Source organism: Falco cherrug, chromosome 4 (genome assembly GCF_023634085.1).
Source record: "Falco cherrug isolate bFalChe1 chromosome 4, bFalChe1.pri, whole genome shotgun sequence".
In the NCBI taxonomy this organism is placed as follows: Eukaryota; Metazoa; Chordata; class Aves; order Falconiformes; family Falconidae; genus Falco; species Falco cherrug.
In genome coordinates, this window is record NC_073700.1 from 59,952,151 (window position 1) to 59,958,150 (window position 6,000).

Below are 6,000 nucleotides of genomic sequence, written 5' to 3' on the forward strand. Positions count from 1 at the left end.
ACGCCCCAGGGAAACGCAAAAAATACCCAAAGAACCCCTTGTTGCCATTTTAAACCAGTGTTGTTTATACCAAATACCCCAGAATATTCTCAGAGAACCAGTTTTAACACGTGATTTTGGAAAGGGTGCGAAAAAAACCTTAGGTCAGACTGAGCCAGAGGTGTAGCCAGGCTCGAAACCATTTACAGGAACTAATTACAAGAGGGTTGGGTGTTGTTTTGTTTTTTGGAGGCTTTTTTCCCCTGGCATCCCCAGCAAAGTCTTTAGACAGAAGCGTAAAGAACAGACAAGGAAGCAACCAGCTCTGGAAAGGCAGCACGCTGCAGCATGGGGTGGTGGGGAGGATGCTCCTTGCAGGACACATCTCCATGCTGTAGGGTGGCCCTGAGCCAGATGCGCTCATGCTCCATGCCAGGAGCTGGGCAGCTGCGACCAAACAAAACACCCAGAGAAGCCAGTGACTTGACTGCTGGCACTGGAAGGGGCAGTGGGCTCGCACCTGGTGACCTGCACAGGAGAGGCAGCCAGCCTTGAGATGCTCATCCCAAATAACCTTGGAGGAAAATATTCAACTTGCCAAAAAAACGAGTGCAAAGTTAAGTATTGCATCAGGGTGTGTGAGCCCAGGTACCCCATGCATGCCACCCCACAATGGCAGAGGGGCTCAAACCCCCCAGCATGAGGGCATCCAGGGTCAGCCTCGCCCCCCGTGCTGCCCTGCCGCCCACCACTGCGGGCTGCAGCCCACTGCGGGTGTTTGGCCCTCCCTGTCACCATCATTGCTGTGGCCAGAGGAGGCCACCACAAGATTTGTGTATCTTCAGACCTTTCACTGGGTTTTAGCCTCAGGGGAGAACATTACTCAGGTTCTAGTGTCATCCTTGCTGATGGAAGCAAGCGCTTTGCTGGAGGACTCTGTGGAAACATTGTCCAGCTCACAGCCCTCCTCCAGGTAGGAAATCACAGAATTGTGGATTCATTTATGTTGCAAAAGACCTTAAAGATCATCAAGTCCAGCCACTAACCTCATACTACCAAGCCCACCACTAAACCACATCCCTCAGCTCTGCATTCACACACCTTTTAAATACCTCCAGGGATGGTCACTGAACCATTTTCCTGGGCAGCCTGTTCCAATGTTTGACAACCCTTTTGGTGAAGAAATTTTTCCTAATATCCAACCTAAACCTCCCCTGGTGGGACGTGAGGCCTCCTTCTCTTGTCCTGTCACTTGTTACTTGGGAGAGGTGAACCCCCACCCGCCTGCAGCCTCCTGACAGGGAGCTGCAGAGAGTAATGAGGTCTCCCCTGAACCTCCTTTTCTCCAAACTTATAGAGGAGATCAGGTGGAAAACAATGGTTTAACTCTATTTTGTTGCTAGATTACAGTGTTTGAGGGATGTGGGAGCCTGGGTGACGTGCAGCATAGGGGAAGGCTGATGCAGGGGGAGGTGGGAGCAGTGAGAAGCGATTGCTGACAGTGAAACATCTTTACCTCCTGGTGGATGGCAGGGAAAACATAACACACCACAAACAGTTTGTCAAGGCCACTTCTCGATATTTGGCAAAGCTTAAAATTCCCCAGCCCTGCTGCTGTGTGAGGCTGTTTCTAGGGCTGGCGTCAGCAGGCGGTGCTGGGAGGCTGGGCAGGGTGGCAGAGCATCCCTGGGCTGCTGGCACAGCTGCTGCATCCAGGGCAGAGCAGCAAAGCCCTGAGTGTCAGCCTAACCTGGAAAAGGGATTTGGATGGTAGTGGGGAAAGAGGTGTAAAGCCTGCAATGTGGTTTCCATCCTGCTGGCTGCTTTCTAAATGAGCTTCATTATACACATAATTAAAGGAAGGAATTTGAATGCTATTTAGCAGTGTTTTAAGGGTATTAATTTCAAGACTAAGGGCACCTGGAGATTAAATAAATTAACTCACAACCAAATCAGGTTAATTGTCATTTTCTTTACCTGGAGTGAAGCTGAAAAAGGGAAGGTTTTGATTCAGTAACAACTGTGGATATATGAAAGAAAAGCAGGCTGTTGAACAGAGGGAAACTCACTTTGAGAAAAATGAGAGTTAGAGAGCAGAGCAGATGTAAGCAGCGTGGGCTCCAGGGCTGGGGGGGCTGGAGAGGGCACCCTCAGTGGGCAGCCACCCGCATCCCTGCCAAGGATGGATGCCTGTTGTGTGGTCAGCATGGAAGATCCCTGTTCCTCGTAGGCAGGGGCTGGGGTGCCCATTAACATCACTGGACCTGTCACATCAGTCCTTGGAAGGATGCAGAGCCAGGGAAAAGCCAACACAGAGCCTGCGCTTGCCCTGGAAGCACCCTGCCCTCCAAGCAAAGCACTAACCCAGCAAATCTAACAGAAAATGAAGTGCCAGCATGACATGCAAATTCATCTTAAATAATTATGGGTTTGCAGTCTCAGCTCTCAGTCAGCTGCTTCAGAGCATTCCCAGGCTCGGTGGGTCCCACAGCAGGCTGTGGCATGGGCAGGACGTGGGGCAGGCAGGGATGCTGCTGAGCTCAGACACCTGCTCAGGGCTGGGGGCAGATATCTGGGGTGGGAGTTTTGCACTTGAAGGTTTAGACAGACAAAGGTCCCTTCATCACACTGGAGTGAAGCTGGGCTCTGCTCTGACCAGTGCACTCTCTTTCTCCATGCAGGAACAGCCCAAAACTGGGCCCTCCATTGGGCACTGCACTGTGCACCCTTTTGTGGTGGGGTGATGCTCCTCAACAGGAGCAGAGTTGGCCTTTGCCCACGCTGAGAGGTCATCACTTCCTAACCCACATCACACCAGCCCTTTCATTGCAGCCACCAAAAATAGTAACAGCCATAAGCGAGCCCTCCAGGGCATCTCACCTGGACATGCCCATCCAGGCATCCCATCCAGGGCTGTGGCTCTGCACACCTGCCCTGCAGCTGAGCCCGGAGCGCTTTCCTGCCAAACACCTAACCTCTGGGTTTGACATGCCCGATTTACTCGTGCTTAAATCCAAACAGATACCTTCAGTGTGACCTATGGATCTATCCATCTCTTAACCACTGTTCCTACACCTGTAGGTTAGGTGTGACAGTCCCAAAAAACTGTTCTGACATAGCAGTACTAAACACTGCTCTAAATAAGGTGCAATTAGCTGTAGAGCTATCTGTGGAACCTGATGAAGTTCCTGGAGAGACATGACGTATTGCTGAGTGTTGCAGCACTATCAAAACTAGCCGGCTGCTACAAGGCTTTCACCATCCCATACCAGGTTAACTTCAATAAGTGGTTCCCCCACCTTGCCCCAGCACAGCCACCAATGCCCCACAAGGTTTCAAAAGTTCATCTACTGTTTGTGCTGTTTCTTCATCCTCTTCAGGCCAGTCCACCCTGCTTCTTGCCTCTGCTGCATCCATGTTCTTCTTCCTCTGGGCTCCTCTTCCAGCTGGCCTCTCCTACATCCAGGGCACTCTCTCTCCTCCATCTCCTTCTTCCAGAACTCCTCTTCCTTCCCCCTTAGAGCTATTTAACTACTCAGCAGGAACCAGCCACAGCTGCACATTGTCCATGTCAGCCAACCCACCGCCCCTGAAGCCAGCCCCCAGCTGTATGTTATCAATGTTAATTAACCTGCCTTCATTCCTCTGTAATTCCTCTACAGCTGAGTGCTTATTTTTCCATAACTGTTATGGCTGACCATATGTTAATGTACTTGAAGGATGGGCAACATTTCAGCAGAGGACCCATCTCTGAGCCTTCATCGTTCAGAGTTCACAACCCCTGGGTTTCTTCCTACATCTCTGTCATCATCCAGACTCACTCTAATCCTAAGCAAAAACTTCAGCTTCAAACCCCCTTCCTTCCTACACATATGTGCTCCTTCCCAAAGCTTTTCCCCTAATTCTGGTGGAAATACCTCTCCTGATAGCTCCTAGCATCATACTAACTTTCTGCAAGGGTGTGCCACCTTCATGATGGTTACATGGAGGTGGCTAATGCCTGTAGGACCCATTTCTCCTCTCTTACCTCCAGTTTCTGATACGAATTAACTGGTTTTACTTCTTATGTGCACAAGGAGCACTTTCTATTATTTATTTTCACATCATTTCTGTTATCTAGTCAAGGTCATCTCGTGCTTCCTGACCAGCATTTTGGTCACCTTTATTGACCATGGCCGCTTTCGTCTTGTCACCCACCACAGCATACTCCAAAATTTTTGCCAGGGGTATTAGAATAGATGAGTGAAACAATCAGTCCTTGAAGAGGTCCATTTGTCTTTTCCTTCCATTTTCACAGTGAGCCTTTCACAGCCCCTCGTTGCCAAGCCTTTCAGCTCACACACTTGTTTCCATCTTCTTGGGCTTAGGCAGCGTCTGCTAATGTAACATCACTGCAAATTCTTCTTAGATCAATTGTTCTGCCTAAAAATAAAATTGCTGACTTTATTAAAGAACTGTCCTACATTAACCAATCCAATCAATCCGGTACTATATATCCTATTTTCTGTTTGGCTCTCTATCTTTGATCCTTCTTTCATCTAAAACCTGTTGTGTTTTCTTGTGCAATGCTGGGGTTCAGATATTTGCCCTGTGCTTGCTCAGGCCCCCTCCTCCCTACCACAAATTAGAGTTTCTGCTTTTGCAGTTGCCTTGTCACCTGCCAACACAGCTATTTTGGTGGGTGTGTTTAACACCATCTTTCCTGGACACGTCATCTCACATGTTGGTTCCCTCCTGCTCTTGGATGGAGAGCAGCAAGGCTTCTTGTTTTAAAGGCGTAAAAGAACAAGTTTAATTTCCATTGTGGATGCAGTCATTTTGCATACAGCCTTGTTACCATGAGCCATTTTTCTGTTCCTCCCATGTTCAATATCAGCATCCTCCTCCAAACCAGGGCAAGGTACTTTTTAAGTCACACCTCAGTTATTTTTGACTCCCGCAGGGTGAACAAAGTTATCCTTGCACAGCTTCATCTTTATCTGGATGTTTCAAAGACCTTTAGCTTTTGCCTGTGCAAAGCTGAGCTACAAAACCTGACTTTTGGAAATTTTCCTTGTAAATCTTCAAGATTGGTTTCTTTGCTGGTCATTGGCTTGCCAGCTTGTCTGCAGGAGTGTGATCGGCCTGCAGTTCTGTCAGTCTCTGGTTCTGCTTTGCTTAAGAGTGCCTGAAAAGGACTAGAAAAGCATTTTCAACACTTTAGTGGTATCACAAAATCATCTAAAACACAGAGAAAGGCCAGGCAGATGCAGGGAGAATAGCTGTTACCTTCAATACCTCTGAAGGGCTTCACGATGCATTTGGGCAGTGCGTCAGGACATTGTTGGTTCAGATAACACAAGGTTTTGTTAGCAAACTCTTGGTTTTTGCTTTTGGCCCCAAAATGTGCTTGGCCACTTGTGCAACCCCACTGGCGCCAGAAAGCCTTGTGTTGTTCTCGTTTGATGACTTGTTCCTCTCTGGTACAAGGGACGTCGGGGAGGTTGGCTCCGTTTGGAACCCCAAGTCAGGAGGCGCTGGGGAGGTGGGAGCAGAGGGGATGTCCCCAGCCCCAGTGTTAGCCCTTCCTCTCACTCGCTTCCTTCTCTGGCATTTCTAAATCCACTTGGGTGCTGGGGCAGGAAAAAAAAAACTCCACATAGTGTGAGGGGTCTGCACCACTTATTTTTGCAGGCTGTTTGGGGAGTCTTCTTCTGCTCTCCACCATTGTTTTCCTTCCCAATAAACCTGATGAGGCCTTTTCTAAGGAACAGGCTGTCAAACCTACTTTCCTTAGGACAACCTTCCTTCAGACAGTGGTGAACCTTTTATAAAATACGCAACACCACCATGTTTCACCTACTTCAAATGAGTGTCCATGGAGGACCAGGATGACCTGTTGTCTTGTAGACAGGCTGAGCTGGGTGGGCTGGCATCCAGCTGGCTGGTTCTTAATTCTCTGTACCTTTCAGCATCAAAGAATTTAAATGTTCCACTGAGCTACTTTTGACTTGTCTCCTAATGCCAAATTCAACTGTGCAA